The sequence below is a fragment of the Protopterus annectens genome, chromosome 9.part0 (assembly GCF_019279795.1).
Source record: "Protopterus annectens isolate FY-2018-M chromosome 9.part0, PAN1.0, whole genome shotgun sequence".
Taxonomy (NCBI): Eukaryota; Metazoa; Chordata; order Ceratodontiformes; family Protopteridae; genus Protopterus; species Protopterus annectens.
In genome coordinates, this window is record NC_056743.1 from 755,782,212 (window position 1) to 755,802,824 (window position 20,613).

A 20,613-nucleotide genomic window follows, 5' to 3' on the forward strand; every position below is an offset into this window, starting at 1 on the left:
AGCTGCAACATTAAGCATATATTAATCTGGGACAGAAATGTGATCTAAAATAACTTGAGCAGGAAAGAATGTATACATGATCAGTAATGAAATGAGCAAATGATAAAAAAACTCTAAAGAATTCTTCAGAAGACTAAAATTAACATTGAAAGAGGACGTATGTGAGAAAGGAGAATATTTTAAGTAGGGAGAAGCTTGGACTAATTGTGATGCTTATTGTACTGTCAATTTCATGACGGGTATTATTTGAAATGACACCAACACCATGTGATTTCAATAATTGGCTAATTACATTGTATAATATTGTAATTCTGCTTTACTTTACTAGGTTTGCATTAGGTATACTTGTATGTTTGTGGTTTGTGCAGCATTAAATGGGCTTCATTTTGACTATGATGTCATTCATTGTTATTATATACATCCACACATCAACCGGTTCTTTTCTGAAATCTGTGTCCAGTGTTAGACCATTTCTTCGAAATTTGCTTGTGTGACCATAGAGGTCATTACATTAAATAAAAGTGCACTGGCGGCATTTTTATGAGGTCAGTGTTGGCATCATCAGAAAAAACAAGATCACTAGGAGGTGATCCTGTTGAAGAAAAATCAACCTAATAACTTGGTAAATAAGAAGCTTCTGGTACTCGGGCAAGGGGCTGCCATTCCTCCTCATCTGGACTGATCTCAACCTGTCATCATAGAATTACAATATTTTACCAAAGGAACAGTTAAGGAGATACCTTGAGAAGACAACGACAAAACAACAGTGGTAACAATGAATCACCCTGGAATCTCTCCCTTAAGTTAATCTGGTCTCTTCTGTTACTAACTAAAGATGCTGTGTTTTTATTAAGTAAACCTGATGGTAAACTAATCTGAAGCACAGGTAAGTAATGTAGTGGCTAATAATTCAATTTTCCCATTTCAGCTATGATGAGACTCGATGTAGTTTTACAACAAGTTGAATAAAAAATGCAGATGCAGTTTGAGCTTTGTTTTATGTAATGCAAAACCTGTGCAGGGTGACGGTTCTCAGGAGAACAGAAGCAGTCAGACCACTGTAAGGACTTGCAGCATGAATTTTTCAAAATGCTAAGAGGCTGTTTTTAAGACAGAAGACATGGCACCCTGAGCAGCTTATTCAAAAGAAACCACAACAATAAAAGTTACTTGGACAACTCCAGCATAAGGAAATACGTAATCCTCCACTATGACATGGTGCTATGTACATTTTCACTATTTTTGTAAAATATTTACTTTATTTGCATTTAATATATAACAAAGTAAGCCACTTTTATTAACACCAATATTTTTAAATGTTTGCAAGGTGTATCTGAGCACTATCGCACTGTTTTTATTAAAATACACTGCTTATAATGAAAATGAATTACATATAAGATGACTCTTATTCCGTGCCTTCTATCCAGAAGAGGGTAAAGAAACACTCATAAAATGAATAAATGGGAAAAAACTCATCAGATCATTTCATCTTATGGATTTACAGCAATAAGTTATATAAAAGTGCTCATATTTCACATTTTTGGGAGGTTATCCATAGAAAACTAAAAGTAGATTTTACAAGTGTATATATGCAAGATAAGTGCATTATGAAGAATATTCAGATCAGCTTCTATGATAACTTATAATATGTAAATGCTATGTTCCTTAATTTCTTGGTTTAAAAATGTTAAAGTTGTTAGTTTTAATATCACTAGTAACAGATAATGGAGTTATTCAGAAATAGCACTTAAAAACACCTGACTGCATTAAATAGTACTTTGCTAACACCTTTCCTAGCTTCAAGGAATGTAGCTACATATGTATCTATAACAAGTGTTTTTGCACTTACATGCAAAAACATTTTTTAGATGCATATGTAGTCACATTAGCCCCATTCTGAGAAACAAAGAACAATTTATTTACAAAACACTCATTTGCATTAAATAGTGCTTTAAGTGCAGTTTCCAAACTCCCCCAAAATGTAAAAATGTGTTTCATAATGCATTTCATGTGCTTTTCTTCCTTATTGAATGAATAATGTTTTCTTTTACAAATAAAAGTACTGTCAACTCAAAATGCAAGATGTTCTTATGTGTCTTATGTATTTCTGTGTTTAAGTAAATAAAATATATTCTGGTTAAAATACACACTGATGCATGAATTAATATCCATCTATTGTGATATAGACCTCTCTGGATTAAGTCTAAATCTTGTCTCTTATAAGCTGAAATCTGCCACTTATTTTGATCAAGGCAAACTTAACTTTCATTGTCATTCATAAATATAGTGTCCAATGTATACTGACAATCAATTATGGAAAATTCATAGATGTGCATGCAATTCAAATGTAAGTAATAATCTGTTGTCGCAAAAATTAAGAATTGGACACCTATAAAAATGCATGTAGTATGTGTGTGAGGTAGGAGGAATTGAAGAATAGTGTGTTCAAGATGTGTTCAAAGACATGCAAAATATACCAGGAGCAACATTACCTGTAACCAGAACTATAGTCAGTTTGATTGTAGTAGCTACAGATGTCTCAGTCACAGACTCAGCCATGTTTTACTGTGGTACAAGGTGGTCTCTGTGGGCCACACTCTTATATTTGCTGCATACCTGCAATGAACACCTGGCCAGCTTCCATACGAATGCACACACACTCATGATAGTGTGCGGTTTATGCACAGGGATGGAGTTTTATTTAACTAGGGTTATTGGGTCCGAACCAGCCATTTTACATTAAGAAGGTCTTTTCTGCACTCCTGTGGCAGAAGTGTGCTGATCTAAACCTATCTGAGTTGGGGATTGCTGATAGAAGGCTAATTGTGTGCTTTCCTAGTAAGTAGTAGTTAACTTAAAACGTGATCCTTTTTGCCTGTATATAAGCCTCGCATTTGCTCTCCACACATTGACAGTTAGCAGTGGGATATATAGAAGTAAATGCCTTGAAGACAGAATTTCCCTAGAATCATTATCACTTGAGCCATATCCTTCCAAATTAAACTAAACTAACTAAACAACTTAACTGCACACTGAGAAGCATTGATCTGTTGGTTATCTTTAGACTACATAAGTGTAGTTCCACCTCAGTGTCTGTGCTACCAGCACAGTCCAGTCTAACTAACCCATTCCTTTCCCTGATAAAACCACCAGTAAGAACCTGATATTATGGATAGGCAGTTTCCTGTCATCTCTGTGGAGAGCCTGAAGAACATGGTAATCCTGAGACATTGTGGCAATTGTCTCATTTATACTGACAACCACTTAATCTTGAAACAAATATATATGAAAGATGCAGTTATATTATGGAAATGAAGGCAACACTCATACAAGCAGACAAATCAAATGTAAAACAGGTTGTCAGCCCAACACATCACTTCCCACACTAAATAAGGATTTGACACATGCACCCACATATGTGGTGGTAATTGCTAGTAACCTAACATAAACTCAAATGCCTTTCAAACACCACCTTCAGAAACCACTTATACACACAACAAAGCAAACAACCACAACATATAATACAGACACCAGTGTCTCAACAAACAAGCCCAAAAGGCAAAGCACCACAAACCCTAAAGGACTGGTGATAGGAAGCTCCATAGTGAAACACACAGATGTCCCCTTCAATAGGCTGGATAAAGGGAAGGTTAAGGTTGGCTGTCTGTTAAGTGACTGGATCCATCAGATTACAAAAGCACTCATTCACAAGTACTAATTTAATTCTGCCGTGGTTCATGTGGGTGTGAATGACCTGAGATGTACCTGCCTGGACTATATGAAGACAGATGAATGAGCCTTCAGATTGTGTCACAGACTAGTATTAGCCTAGCCACGGGCACCATTCTACCTTTACAAGGTAACAGTTGGCTTAACATTTGGTGTTAGACCAAAGGGATCTAATATTGGTCAGCCTGGGAGAAAATGATCGGGGTGTGCCATTTTGCCAGAGATGGGTCTGCACCTTACCTCTCTAGGGTTTTGGATACTGGCAAAGGGTTTAGCTATCCCTTTAGTGCGTTTTTAGGCACTATTAAAGGAACCAGCATCCCAACATATGAAAATCTTCTCTTGATAAGCTCAAGGTACTGCTGCCCAATGCTAGGAGACTAAACAAGAAGCTACAGTCCCTAAAATCTCTCCACATCTTGGAGTATGCTGATGTCTGTGCAGTCACTGAGACATGGTTTAAAGCTATATAATGTACCCTGGTTGTGTAAGGCTACAATGCCTTCCTTATTGTTAAACACCAACTGAACAAGAACGAACCAAAAGAGGAGGTGTATCCATCTTCATAAAGGATAAGTACACCTCAAGACAGGTCAAACAGTAAAACTCTTCAGCTATGCCACATGCAACTAGCCACAGGCAAAATCTCCTTCCACATCATTGCTAGCTATAGGTCTCCCACCATAAACCAAGAAAAACATACAGCATACGTGGAATTACTGAAGTCACTCAACATGTAGCCCAATACTTTACTCATAAGTGGTTTTGACTATGCTACTGTTGACTGGGGAACATAAATGACCACTAAAATGCATGCTCAGAGATTCTTAGACTTTGTCAGTGCAAATGCTATGACCTGGTCAGCATACACACTAGGAGCTCAGATATCCTGGACAAAGTACTCACTAGCTTAAGGGAGTCTCGCACCACCATCCCCCCATGTAATGTCCTCTTTGGTAAGATCAGATTACAAAATGGTCTCCTTAAAAATAAATATAAGTAAATATATCCCCCAAGCTCAAAAATGGTGAAGAATTTCACCAATACAATTTTCCTGCTACTAAGTGATTGCATAAGAAACTGTTAAGCTCCCCTGAAATCATAAAACAATCTTATGTAGAGGTGCACACCAATGCTCTGTATAGCCATATAAATCAGTTGTATTGAACTGACAGCTCCAGACCACATTAAACTCAGGTCTTGCAGGAAAAATAAGTCACCATGGTAAACCTCTGGTATAAACAGGCTATATATAAAAAAAAAAAAAAAAAAAAAAAAAGAGAGAGGAACTAATGTCCAAAAATAAGCAGGGACAGTATCAGCAGAAAAAGAAACCCCTCATTTATGTAAAGAAATGAGAGATCTAGTCAAGTCCTCAAAAGCAGATTATGAAGCAAAACTAGCCCTTCTAGCCATTTAAATCACATAGCATTTTTTAACTACGTCCAAAATCTTAAGGAGAATACCCAGAGTTGGTTGTGGATGGCACCACCCATACTCAACCTTAGGAAACAGCCAACTTATAAGCTAACCGATTTAGATCAGTCTTTACCCCTCTGGCCCCACCAGTCATTCCCCAAAGTATACCTGCTACCATTTCTTAACCTATTATGTCAGAGAGCAATTCATCTATGCACTCTAATGCTAAAAACTTGGCATAAGTGCTAATTGACAACAACACAACTTAAAACATGATCTAGCAGACTCGTTTGTATCCCTATTTAACGACACCCTCCAGACAAGCTATGCTCCTCAGAACGGAGGACAGTAACAGTCATCCCTCTGCACAAAGGGGGAACATCAACCAATCCAGAGAATTATAGACCCATAAGCCTGACTAGCCTCATTTGTAAGGCCATGGAAAGAATCATCATGGACCATTTCAACAAGGACATAGGTAATCTGCATACTGTGGACTCAAACCCTGTTTTGATTTAAGTGTTTGTCTGTTAAATCTGGTAGAATTCTAAAAGGTCACCAAGGTCATGGATGAGTGAAAGACTGTGCCATACTGCTTACTTTGACCTGGTCAAGGCATTTGACACAATTCCTCACTCAGGTATTTGAGAAACTTTATCAACTGTGCATAAATACCTATGTCACCAGATGCGTAGGCAAATGAACACATACTGTCACAGTGAGTGAATTCACCATTAGCAAGAGGCCAGTCACCAGCAGTGTATCAGACAGTTTTGTGCTAGGCCTTTTCCTGTTCAAAATTTATTTCTCATAAGTCAAGCCAATGTAGACTACTTTTGGCTGACCAAGTTCATGGATTCAAGTTCATGCAAACTGGGGGCAATCAATGAATCCACAAACAATACAGATATACTGCAAGAAGGATTAATGCAGACATCTGATTGGTGCTAGAGCCATGGGCTGAAACTAAATGCAAAAAAATGTATAAGTATTCCCTTTAGGAAAGCAAACACCCCAGCTAAAAACAATATAGACAACAACCCAAGTGATATGTGATTTGAGTACTCCGAACTTCGACCACCATGTGTCCACAGTGATGAGCAACTTCTCTGCGGCATAACTCATAAGTAGGGACATAGCATTCAGATCAAAGGATATTTAATTCCATTGTACATGGCTTTCATCAGACCAATAATTGAGTACAATACACCCTTCTAGAACAGCTGGAGTGACCCCAGAGGTTTCTGATTAGAAAGATACAGGGTATAAAAAAAAGTCCTACATGAAAAGATTGATAGCTCTACTACCGTATTCTGTGTCCTACAGACTACTAAGGGGTGATCTGTGTATGGCCAACAGGGCGGTCTTCAATCTGGCCCTGATGAAAATGTTACACATTCATAAGTCAAACTGCAACAAGGGTCACTTATTCCAGGGGTTTTAATCTAGCATATGACATGAACAAATCATTTTGGAGATGTACATATGTCTCTCAGAAACTGCTTGTATGGTACAACCTACCCATTCATGTGAAGCAAGGCCATTCCCTGATCCTCTTCAAGTATAACCTAGATCAATGGATGGGTAATTGTAAATTTACTCCTGTGGTAGCACCCATGTCCCTCATTGACAGCGGCAGTCATTATTGGATACCATAACATTGGCTCTTACCTCTGTGAACTTTATTCACTTAGCTATTGAAAATTGGGAAACTCTGGTTAAATATGGGTAGGCTTGTAGGGGCTGTTGGGGCCATTAGCCTAGAAATCTCTTATGAACCTATGAGCTGATATCCCTATAAGCACACATCATTACTGACTTTCTTGGGCATTACAACATTCCAATAGTGAACTAATAAATTGTAACATCACAGGGATCCTCAAAGAATCCTTAGCTGGATTGTCAAGTATCTCCTGGCCTATGAGGGACATCTATGAATTTGTTGCAGATGCAGGCCGAATGTTCCACAATATATGTCAACAGGCAAGTGCACGTGGCACTACGGGTATCATGCACGTTTTGATCCAGAATCCTGCCAATGACGATCCGTCTGCATATGTCATGCACCATACTTGCTATTCAATCTGTTGACATATTATCACACTGGTTATGTTAAGAAGTCCTTTGGGAAGCCATGTCAGTGTATGATGCTCTAGTGCCCTTTCTCATGCTTTCATAAATGCATTCATCCCTAAAGGTAATCTGGGTTATCCCAAACACCTCTTTGTAACATGGAAGCCCACACCTACTTGGTCACATCAGATTTTATACTCTGTGACTTTTAGCTGTGCCCATCACAGGAGTTGGAACTTCACTGAGCGCACATTTGCAAGTCAAAAAATGAGGTTTCTTTGCTTTGATAATTCAGCCTGAACTTTACAATATGCATTTGCCACAACATGTCCGATATTTTCTGTGTTTTGTATTTTACACAGCCTGACCAACAACAAGCTCACAGCCCCCTGTCTGATGATAGCACATAACCCCAAAGGCAAGAGAATGATGGTTCACTGCATCTAGCACTAAGTGACACTTGCCAAGAATTATGTCAGAATTGTGCATAGTAATTATGTAATGCATTGATGCAACAGTTGTTCAGATAGCATGTATACATTTTTATATTTTAACATGTAACTGCGAAAATTCACATTTTCTGTCTATATACATACACAGAATGCAAAAGATAAGAATTGTTACATTTTTGTCTTCCAAGCATTGGATAGACACAACATTAATCACAGATGCATGCCACAAGTGTGCGGACCCTCATGCTCTCCCTCAGTCATTCGCCATAGCAGTAGTGCACTGTATCGCAGGGCCCTGCTACAGCCCCATACCTTGGATGCTCTTCTTTGAACTGGTGAAATAAAGGCGGCATGTCGCTGTATGGCCTGAAATAAGATTCAGCAGCAGCACTATTACCCAGTAAATGTGACAGGCTATCCGTACATATTAGTTTGCCATGTGGCCATGGTGAGAGCATGTGAAACATTTTGACAGCATGGACACTAATGATGCACACTGATATGTACCATGAACAAGTATCCTCTCTGTGGTACAAAACAAGGTACTGTTCAGAGACTTAGTGTGCAAAAGACTTTTGCTTTGCTTATCCAAAAGGTACTGCATAAAGATCTCTGTATTTTGCCAGTACAATTCCTAGGGAGCAATGACTTTAAGCTACCTAGTGTGCATAATTCTATTAGAGATTCTTATCTGAACACTGCTAACTACAAAGGATCAGTTAAGCCTCTTGATCCTGAAGTGGTTAGTGGCCCTTTACTGAATAGTTACAGCAGGAGCAGATAAATGAACTGAACCATTATTTTTTCATGGCGCACACTGTTCTACTGAGTTATCAGTATTTCCATCTGTCACCACATTTTGGTTCCCTTCCTGACAATGAAAGCCTAATATGTTTGTCTGAAGAAAACCACTATTCTTTCAAGAACATTTGTGTATCTTTTGCCTGAAGCCTCTGCAATGGGTAACATATGCAGAACTTCCCAAGTTGCAAAGGATTCTAAATTATTTATCATCTTATGTGTCAGAAATGACCACTCCTATTCCACATACCTATTCTCATGACTTGTTAAATACTGGTATTCATTCAGCCATTAGATAAAAGCAATTTATTGCAATAAAGCCTGAAAAAATAAACACAGAAGTATTCCTGTTTTAATGTACCTTGCTTATAAAAGATCATCAATGCACACATATGAAATCCAGAAGTGCGCCAAATTAAATATTGTAGTAAGGAAGAATACCTTACATACTCTAAAAATTTTCAAAAAAAAAAAAAAAGGCTAATGTTAAAACCATGAAAACAACTCCAGTTAAAACACACCTAAGTAATAAGGGTAAGAAAACGGAGAATTAAATAAAAACAGAAAACCGCATTGACAGATTCAAGCAGTAGGACTGACAATTACATTTTGTAATGCTACTGAGCGGGGTTCACAAGCGTTCGATTCCCATGCACTAAAACCCATTGTCGCAAAGTCAGAGACTTGAATCCTGGTAGGCTGGAGAGGCTGCAATATACTCCAACTTGAATATGAGTTCAGTGAAGCAGCTGTGGGGAGGAAACAGGAAGAGGTTTTAGGATTAGTCAGTGGAAGGAAGGTTTATGATTAAGGACTGTGAAGGGATTTTTAGGTTTAGGGAAGTGGATTGGGGTTTTAGGGTTATGGAGTGGGAAGGAAATTTTGAATTTCGGGTTAACGTTTTAGAGTTAGAGAGCAAAAAGGGAATTTTAGGTTTGTGGGGTGGAGTTTTAGATTTGAGTGGAAGGGATTTTTAGGGTTAGGAATTGGGAAGAGATGTTATGTTTAGGAAGGGGTTGTAGTTGTAGGATTTGGAAGTGTGAATGTAGTTTATGAGTTAGGGATCAGGAATGGAGTTTTAGGCTTAGAGTTAGGGTTTATGTAGGATCGTGCATGATAAATAGTTATGGGAGGTCACATTCATGGGAGTTTGAGCACTTGTCTATCTAAGCAAGTGGCAGTAAGAAAGTGTATCGTGAGTATATAGCACAAGAACTCTTGTAGTAGATCTTACTGAGTTTCTTCTATTTGTAATTAATTTTGGAAAAATATGTTGTATTTTAAAATTGTACAGAGAATAATGATCATTTTAGCACTAACTTCTTGTAGAACCATTTAGACCATTGGTCTGCTGCTAATTTCTAACTTGACTTAACTTTACAATATTCAAAGTATGTTTAGGAAATTGTGTCATTAATCTCATTGCCAATAAAAAGTCTGTAAAGTCCTGTTAATGTGTTTTTTTTTCTGATTTTCTCCCTGATAACCAAAAATAGCAGGATTGCATATTTTAAATAGTAAAACATAAAAAATACGCCACCTTCCAAATAATGTAGCAAGGCTCTGATTATAAATTCTCCAGATAACTTAAGTAAAAGATCCAAATAACGCTTTTATTAAAACAAGAGCGTTTTCGCTGTAGTAACACCACAGCTTCCTCAGAATACAAATGTTTTTTAAAAAAAACCGCCACATAAGTACATTATGATTGTGTGACGTGGTATAAGGAAAAAGTACATTTAAAGAAACATTGCTCCACAACCACGCTACATGTATACATGAGTTAAAAACCTTATGGCAACTAATCAAATATATATAAAATTAGAAGCATTAGATTACTTGTAAAAAACAATTATTATTAAACATTTTTAATACGAAAACCTTAAAACATAATATATAATGAGTGGATTAAGTAGGTACTATTGTATTTCATATGTTAGATATCTAAAAAATAATAAAAAATAAAGAAAATATAATATAGGAGAAAATAATACATAACTTAAAAGTCTAATCACCTATTATTGGCTTATAACTGTAAAACATCCCTAAACTACTATAATATTTCACTAAAAAATACTATATAATTACTTATTAATATGTGTATATATGCAGATTGAAACAAAAAATTAACCTCCCAAATATTAACCCTAAATACATTGATATAGTTATTAACTAACAATAGAATTAAGATGGACATTTATTCTTTTTGTGTCTCAAATAATTCCTCATCTTTAAAACACATGAAATATTGCAACTATCATTCAGTCCTGGAAAACAAAAAGAATTCAGTCGCAATTGCCATTCCAACTCACGGACCTCTAAAAGAATGTTAATAGGTCCTCCCCTTAAAGTAGATGGTACTGAGTCGATGGCTAAAAAACTGAAACTATGTCCCTCGTGTTTTTCACAATGTTTTGCCAGGGCATTTTCACATTTCCTCATTCTTATTGCATACAGGTGTTCATATAATCTGTCACGAAATCTACGGTCCGTTTTACCTATATAATATGCTTCACAGCAATTACATAGTGCCAGATATACTATAGACCTAGAAATACAGTTAAGATTACCATTAATATAGTATTTAATACCACCTAACTGGAAAGTACTACAATTCTTAACAAATTGACAGTATTTACACGATCCACACTGCTTACATCCTTTAAATTTAGTTTTTTTATTATTATTGTTACTATAACTATTATTATTTTCAAGGATAGATTTCAAGTTACTCCCTCTTTTGTATACAAAATTAGGTCTATCACCTAATTTTTCAAATAAATCTTCATTATTAAGAATAAAATGCCATTTTTTTAATAAAATCAATTGAATTTCTGAAGAATTATTGTTAAATGTAGAAATGAAACATTCTCAAAGAATCAACTCTCTTAGGCCTACTATTACTATTAATGTTCTCTAGTGTAGGGGCCATCGTTTCAATTACAGTTGGAGGGACGTCAGTTACTATAATCCTCTTTTTAAGAAGAGGGACATATATACCATTCAAACGTTTATTATCATCTTCACTAAGAAGTTCTAGAAACATGTCTAAAGGATAATCTCTACTTATAAACATATTTTCAAGATTGTTACATTCCTTATAAAATGTTATATCACTATTGCACATCCTGGCTGCTCTTATTAATTGTCCTTTAATGATAGCTCTTTTTTGTTTGAAGGGATGTGAACTATTAAAATGTAGAAATGAATTACAGTATGTTGGTTTTTTGTAAATTGTTGAGATATACTCAAAATTAACAACATCCTTAGAAAGCTTTACATCCAAAAAGTCTATTTCCATAGTAGAAAAAGTAGATGTAAATTTTAAAAAGGGGGTAGTATTGTTACAATATTCTACAAATTTTTATTTTTATTTATTTTACATTTGTTAACCGGGCTAGTCTGGCTGGATAAATGTCCATTTTCAGCAGAGGCCCGAGGAGAAAAGCTCCACTATCAGACTAATACACTACAATATATGAAGTCACTAATAGTACTAACTATACAAATACAACTAAAACTAATATAGTATAATATGGCAAAATACAAATGCAAATCCTTTTTCATGTACAAATCTGACTAGATGACAATCAAAATTCAATCAGGGGCTGAGGAGAGATGCTTCAGTATCAAAAACAATTTACAGTTAAAACAATATCCATAGTAGCTAGTAATAACAACAAAAAGGTATTGGCTGAAAGCATAAAAGTGGTTAATATATAGTGTTAAAACAAGGCAGGTTAGTAGTGTAAAAGATATTAAGAGGTTAGAGATAGGTAAGAGGCAGAAATGATGTAAAGAGAAAGGAAATGATAAATTACAGTTACTGTTAGGTATAGGTTTTCTGGACTTAGTGAGGCAAGGAAGAGGCAGTAGGTAAAGGAGAGGGGAAAAACAATGATAGTGAGAAATGAAAAAGGTAGTAGGAATTATAGGAGGTCAGCTAATAGATGTAAGAGACAGAAAAAAACAGAGTGGTCAGAGGGGGAGTCAAACAGAGCTAAGAACAGAAGAGTGGAGGTATAAAAAAAGGGACTGTGGAAGTCAGTTGAAGTTAGAACTGAAGAGCAAAAGTACAGAGGAGCAGATTGGGGAGAGTAATAAACTTGCTGAGGTCAGTCAGGATTAGAGCAGGGGCATAGCCAGTGAGTTATTAGGTGAGTTTTCATTTGTTTTTTGAAAAGATGACATGAGCCTAGGGAGGTCAATTCTGTGGGGAATTTATTCCAGTAAGAACCGACAGTGTTTGCAAATAAGGAATCACCTGATTTATTGTGAGATTTCAAGGTAATAACTAGTAGCTTGTTGGCTGATCTAAGTGAAGTGAGATTTTTATAAGGAGTGATGAGTTTATTTAGTGTGGGTGTGTTGGACGGGTAATGTAGAATTTTAAAAGTGATGATTAGTTGTTGTAGTAGTATTAGGTTTGGAAGTTCTAGCCAGTTTAGTTTTTTTAAGTTAAGACAGTGATGAGTTTGGAATAGAGAGCCAGTGGCAAATCTGGCTATACTGTGGTAGGCGGTATTCAGTTTTGAAGATTAGCTTTTGATATATTGATAAAGGAAGGAGAAGCGCATAACAATGTAGAAATGAGGTGAGTTTGGGCGAGAGCTACTCGGGAGGTGGCAGTAAGGAAGGGCTTAAGCCTGTAAAGGGCACCCATCTTTTTATTGACTGACTTGATAGTTAAGTCAATGTGATAGTCAAACTTTAGCTGATTGTCTATGGTTACGCCTAGTAGTTTAGTGGAAAAGTCAGGTTGGATGACAGTACCATTGCATGATACAATGGAAAAAGTGATAGGGTTAGATTTAGAGGTAGGGGTGAACAGTAGGAGTTTAGTTTTTTTGGGATTTAGGAGGAGACAGATATGTTGGAACCATTTTTCTGCTGCAGTGAAGACCACCTGGGTAGCAGTGTGGAGTTGTGCTGGGGAAGAAGCAGAGCAGATGAGAGTGGAATCATCTGCATACTGTATACAAGTGGATGTTGGGAGGGAAGTGGGCAGGTTATTTATGAAAATAGAGAAAAGTAGGGGACCTAGAATCGATCCTTGTGGGACACCAATATTAACTGGGAGTTGAGAGGATAGATGGCTGTCCCAGAGGACTGCTTGTTTTCTATTAGTCAGGTATGAGTTGAACCACTGTAATGCTTGTGATTCAAGTGAGAGGGATTGTAGGGTATCGAGGAGAAGTTTATGATTGACCATATCGAACGCTTTTGAGAGGTCTAAGAATAGTGCAGAGGAGAACAGGTTGTTGTTACGGTTTTTATTGATAGAGTCAGTGAAGGAGAGAAGGGCAGTTGAAGTACTGTGGTAGGGTCTAAAACCATGTTGTGAGTCTACAAGCAAGTTGTTATTTAAGAGATGATGAAGAAGTTGATGGTGAATGCAGCGTTCCATTATTTTGGATAGAGGAGATAGAAGGGCAATAGGCCGAAAATTGGAGAGTTCGTTGGAGTTTCCTCCTTTATGGAGGGGAATAATATGGGAGATTTTCCAGCAGGATGGGATTTTGGATTCAGTTATGGTTCTGTTTATTAAGATGGAGACTGGGTAGGCTATCTCGGATGCAGCTAGCTGCAGATATTCAGCTGGAAGCTTGTCTGCAGAAGGGTGCAGGGTTTGAGTTTAGGTAGCAGCGTATGTATATACGATGTTGGGGCAGTATTGGCCTTAAGCATATGTGTCTTGTGTTGAGTGGGGTAGTTTGGAGGGTTGGGGGAGTCATGGTACTTGCAAGTGAGGTAACTGTTTGAGAGAAAAAGTTGTTGAAAGTGTCGGCTATTATGTTAGGTTGGGTTTGTGCTAGGCTAGCTGGGGTAGGCGTTTTGGTGTTGCCAGGATGGAGTAGTTTGTTTATTCCTGACCAAAATTGTTTTGGGTTTTGGTGTTGGTTTTGTTGGTATTGAAGGTGGTAGTTTTTCTTGTCCAGAATGGTCAGCTTCTTAGCTTTATTTCTCAGCTGTTTGAAGTTTTGATGGTCAATTGGGTTTTTTGTGGACCTCCATTTAGACCATAGTTTATTTCTAGCTCGCATAGTTTGTTTAGTTGTTTTAGAGAGCCATGGGGCTGCTTTGGATTTGACTCTGACTAAGCGGGATGGGGCATGTTGGTTTAGAATTTGTAGGAAGGTATTGTTGAAATAGGTTACAGCCTCATCTATTGGGAGGTATTTTAGAGTAGACCAGTTGTATTCCTTGAGTTCATTTTGAAAGGATGCTAGGTTGAATTCTGTTTTGTTATGTTTGGTTCGGAAAATAGTTGGTTTGGGATTGTTAACTTTTTGTTTAGTGATAAAGGTAAGGAGGTGGTCACTGATATTATCAGGGAGTATTCCTGTTTTATAGGAGAGGGGATTGTTATTGATTAGTATACAGTCTAGAATGGTTTGTTTGTTGGTGGATTTATTTATTCTAGTAGGGGAGTTGATAGTTTGATGATAATTGAAGAGATTAAGATGAGTGGAGGGTGTGGGGGATTTGCAGGAGTTCCAGTCAATGTTGAAATCACCTAAGATTATGGTTTCTTGTGGAAAGCTACAGGAGGCCCAGCTAAGGATATTTTCCAGGGTATTGATGTTCTTACCTGGAGGGATGTAGGAACATATTATGTTTATAGCCTTGGATTTATTAACTTGGAGTTTGGTGCAAAGTATTTCAGCATTTCCTGGGGAGGGGGGCAAGGAGTCAATTAAGGCTACCTGAAGTTGTGATTTATATAGGACGGCCACTCCTCCGCCCTTTTATTAAGACGATCTTGCCTTAAGGTGCTATAGCCTGGGGGAGTAAATTCGTTGTCTTTGGTACTGGGTTTAAGCCAGGTTTCTGTGAGACAGAGGATATCAAAGGCATAGAAATCAATTAAGGCATGGAGTTGTGTTAATTTGTTATTAATGCTACGAATATTTAAGTGAGCAATAGAGAGGAGTCAGTGGAGAAGGGTATGATAGTATAGTTAGCTGTATGGTTTGAAGGGGTGGGATTGAGGAGGGTATTGGGACCTGGGTTGGGGTGGATGTCCCCATGTAATAATAAGAGTGTTTGTGAGGTTTGAAAGATACTAGTGTATTTGATGGGTATTATAAGGAACCGTTTGGAGGTTGTAAATTTGTAATGGTGTACTCTATGGTAGAGAGGGGGAAGGTAGGGGCAGGTTGAGAGTATATTAATATGGGTTTGGTCAGGTAGAGGAAGTGAAGTTGTAGTGTGTTTGGCTAATACAGGAGTTTGACTAAGTCTAAGATGTTCATAGGAGGTAAGAGTGTAGTAGTAAAGCAGGATGTTAAGTAGAAGAAGAGGAATGGTTGAGTTGAGGATTGAAGGCATGTTTATATAGAGTGAAAGGTTAGTAAGTTAAGGACTACACGGTGGACAATAATAGGGTGAGGTAGTATAGTTTAGATAAAGGAGAGAGGGTGTGGTGGTAGGAGTAGGGAGTTAAGTGGTAGATGTGCAGGAAGTAGAGATAGGTAATTTGTTAATTAGGGGTGTGTCTAAGTAAGTTTAAAGGTAGGACCCCTGGGGGTGGGTGGGAATTGGGGGTAGGGTGGGGAGCGATGTGAGCGCAGCTTAACGGAGCGGGAAGAACAGGACCAAAAGTTGCAGAAGACAATCAGGCAAGAAGAGAGAAGCAGGTGTAACTTACAGGATCTAGTAACAGGGGCAGGCAGCCAGGTGAGGGGAAGTCGAAGAAAGATGGCGGCACCAGAGGTAAGGTATACTTATAATGTGTGGAGGGGGGGTAGGGGCTAAGGGGGAGGGGTAAGAGGTAAGCGGGAGTTAGATAAAACAACGTGAGAGAGATACAAGGGTGAGAGGTAAGGAAAGGTAGCTGGGATTGAGTAATAGGAGGAGCTAGAGCAATGGGGCAAAAGAAATAGAAGAATTGGTAAGGTGCTTGTTAGAAAATGGAGTAGGGATACATGGGGAAATAAGTGCAGCAGCAGTAAAAAGAAGCAAGACAAGATCAGTATGGGTTGAGCAGAAATGGAGGGAGGACGTAAGGGGTAGGATAGCCAAGAGGAGAAGCAAAGTAACAGAGACAATAGAGCAGAATGTGGAGGAAAAAACAATCAGCAAAAGTGAGAGAAAAAGAACAGGTAAGTGTGAAGGTTGGAGAAGGATTGAACAGTATGCAGAGGTAGAAAGGTAGAGAGGCAGAAAGGAAAACTATTAGTCGCTATAAGTAGGATGGCTGGGGTAAGGGGAAAAGGTGGAAGATAACTGTAAGAGGAGACTAAAAACACAGTGAGTGGGGTTTTCCACAGGTAGTTTACAGAGGTGGTGTAGGAAAGTAATAGGGAAGAAGCTACAGTTTTGAAAGTTACAGAGACTGAGTAGGAGATAGCAGATATGTAAAAACTCCTTTACAGGGTTAGGTTATAAAAACTTTACAGGGTTAGGTTAAAAAAGTGCCACCTAGTGGCCACACTGGGCGTGGTAATGTTGTAAACTTAGTGGGGATGGGTCGGGAAAGAAATGAAAAAAGGACGCAATGCAAGGGTAAGGCAGTAGAAGAAGAAATAAAGGTGGGGGGGGGGTTAGCTGCTGGCTAGTCTGCCTGTTTCGTTGGCCTAATTAAAGTAGTGTTTGAACTTTAATTTAGAAGACTTAACATACATATAGTTACGTTGAGTCAATGTAAATACATACTTCCAATGCCTTTTACAGGTCACACTTTTTGGGAGATAGTAGGGTTTTTCAATGGTGCCTTAGTGTTCCGAGGCTTCCAGAAGGGTGTGAGAAGGTAGATTGTTGTTTGGACAAAACTGGTTCACAGTGCTGGTAAAAAACATGTAGAGAGAGAGAGAGAGAAAGGTAAGAGGCATAAAAGGTGGTAATTAGACCATAGGAAAAAAGTTATATATTCACAGTTAACAGTTAGATTAAGGTTACACATTCACAGTTAACATTTCTTAACACCATCGATAGCAATATAGCATTTTGTGCTAGCTAGCAAGCAAAGTTAGGTTCAGAACACTTAAACAACTTGGGAGTCCGTCGTAACATCCAGCGTACACACAAGCTAGGATACGACACTTAAGAAAACACAGTCGCTAAGCATTAAGCGGAAATTTACAAGTGGAGTAATTAGCTACAATACGACCCTTGAGAAAACACAGTCACTAAATAAAAATCTGGTAAGTAGCTAGAATACAACTCTTAAAAGAACACAGTCGCTAAACAACAAACAGGTAAAAAGCTAGAATGCAGTATTTCAAGAAAAATACAGTCGCTAAGCGTGAAACAGTCAATTCAGCAACTGCTAGGCACATTGGGAGGATTGTTTAGATACTTAGGCTAGTAGATACAAGGTAAAAATTACAAGGTACAGTTGCTGCTAGCAGCGTTAACAATCAGGCGTTTACTAACGTAGGCTACAAATCTGAGGCTGGAATCGGAGATTCTCATAAAGTATGAGGCTAGAATTCCGACACTTGAAGACAAACAGTCGCTAGCATTAAGCACTAAGTAACGCTTATACTAGGCACTTCTGGAGGTTACTTTGAAAGTAGGCAAGGAGATAAGAGAGTAATTGCCGAAATAACGGCAATACTAGCAGTGGTCACCAGCGCTTGAATGGCGCTATCATAGAGACGGCGCTGGTTAGGTTAAAATGCAAGCAGTCGGATAAATGTACAAGAATGCATTTCTGAAGTAAAACAGTACATACAAACAATAGTAGAATTACTTGCAGAATTACTTGCAATCACAGTGCAGGCAGTCGGATAAATGTTCAATGAAACGTTTCATAAGTAAAACAGTACATACCAACAATAGTAGAATAACATACAGGATCAAGTAACAGGAGCAGGACGCACAGCAGCCAAGTGAGGGGAAGTCGAAGAAAGATGGCGGCACCAGAGGTAAGGTATACTTATAATGTGTGGAGGGGGGTAGGGGCTAAGGGGAGGGGTAAGAGGTAAGCGGGAGTTAGATAAAACAACGTGAGAGAGATACAAGGGTGAGAGGTAAGGAAAGGTAGCTGGGATTGAGTAATAGGAGGAGCTAGAGCAATGGGGCAAAAGAAATAGAAGAATTGGTAAGGTGCTTGTTAGAAAATGGAGTAGGGATACATGGGGAAATAAGTGCAGCAGCAGTAAAAAGAAGCAAGACAAGATCAGTATGGGTTGAGCAGAAGTGGAGGGAGGACGTAAGGGGTAGGATAGCCAAGAGGAGAAGCAAAGTAACAGAGACAATAGAGCAGAATGTGGAGGAAAAAACAATCAGCAAAAGTGAGAGAAAAAGAACAGGTAAGTGTGAAGGTTGGAGAAGGATTGAACAGTATGCAGAGGTAGAAAGGTAGAGAGGCAGAAAGGAAAACTATTAGTCGCTATAAGTAGGATGGCTGGGGTAAGGGGAAAAGGTGGAAGATAACTGTAAGAGGAGACTAAAAACACAGTGAGTGGGGTTTTCCACAGGTAGTTTACAGAGGTGGTGTAGGAAAGTAATAGGGAAGAAGCTACAGTTTTGAAAGTTACAGAGACTGAGTAGGAGATAGCAGATATGTAAAAAAAACTCCTTTACAGGGTTAGGTTATAAAAAAACTTTACAGGGTTAGGTTAAAAAAGTGCCACCTAGTGGCCACACTGGGCGTGGTAATGTTGTAAACTTAGTGGGGATGGGTCGGGAAAGAAATGAAAAAAGGACGCAATGCAAGGGTAAGGCAGTAGAAGAAGAAATAAAGGTGGGGGGGGGTTAGCTGCTGGCTAGTCTGCCTGTTTCGTTGGCCTAATTAAAGTAGTGTTTGAACTTTAATTTAGAAGACTTAACATACATATAGTTACGTTGAGTCAATGTAAATACATACTTCCAATGCCTTTACAGGTCACACTTGTTGGGAGATAGTAGGGTTTTTCAATGGTGCCCTAGTGTTCCGAGGCTTCCAGAAGGGTGTGAGAAGGTAGATTGTTGTTTGGACAAAACTGGTTCACAGTGTTCCAATGCCTTTACAGGTCACACTTTTGGGAGATAGTAGGATTTTTCAATGGTGCCCTAGTGTTCCGAGGCTTCCAGAAGGGTGTGAGAAGGTAGATTGTTGTTTGGACAAAACTGGTTCACAGTGTTCCAATGCCTTTACAGGTCACACTTTTTGGGAGATAGTAGGGTTTTTCAATGGTGCCCTAGTGTTCCGAGGCTTCCAGAAGGGTGTGAGAAGGTAGATTGTTGTTTGGACAAAACTGGTTCACAGTGTTCCAATGCCTTTACAGGTCACACTTTTTGGGAGATAGTAGGGTTTTTCAATGGTGCCCTAGTGTTCCGAGGCTTCCAGAAGGGTGTGAGAAGGTAGATTGTTGTTTGGACAAAACTGGTTCACAGTGTTCCAATGCCTTTTACAGGTCACACTTTTTGGGAGATAGTAGGGTTTTTCAATGGTGCCCTAGTGTTCCGAGGCTTCCAGAAGGGTGTGAGAAGGTAGATTGTTGTTTGGACAAAACTGGTTCACAGTGGGGCAAGCACACTAAGCAGAGCGGGAATGCGAGTGCATCTAGGCAGGTAAAGGTGGATTTTGAAAAATGTACTTGCTAATTTTAATTTATAAAATATACGAATAACAGACAATATTATTACAATAACAACTCTAATAATGGCCATTTTTTAGGGCCACAGAACTCCAAATTCCAGAAGAAGAAATGGAACAAGACCAGGAACTAATAGCTAATTCTGGTAGTATTAATGAAAATTTAACATCTACTGTTATATCACCTGTTCCGGAAGTTGTAACAACAATAGACTCCCATAGTAACAACTTACAAATTTTGACTAATAAGAAAGGAGATTTTAAAATCTATAACTTCTCAAGTATACAACTGGATCCTTGCTTAATTGAATTACTTGCTTATGGGAACACTTTTGTTCCTACAAGGTATTGTAACATTCCAAAGACTTTAATAGATATAAAATGCTTTGTGAGGAAATTAAATTTACATATATTTCACAATTCTGATATGATATATGATTGTAAATTAAAATTAAAATTAGCAAGTACATTTAACCCTCCTTTACACCCTGTTTTAGCAACCTTTGAAAAAACATGTGAAGTGGATATCAGGAACTTTTGCCAAAGTATAAAACCATCAAAAATGTATGTAGAATATAATACCTCAAAAGAACAAATGGATTGTCTAATGCA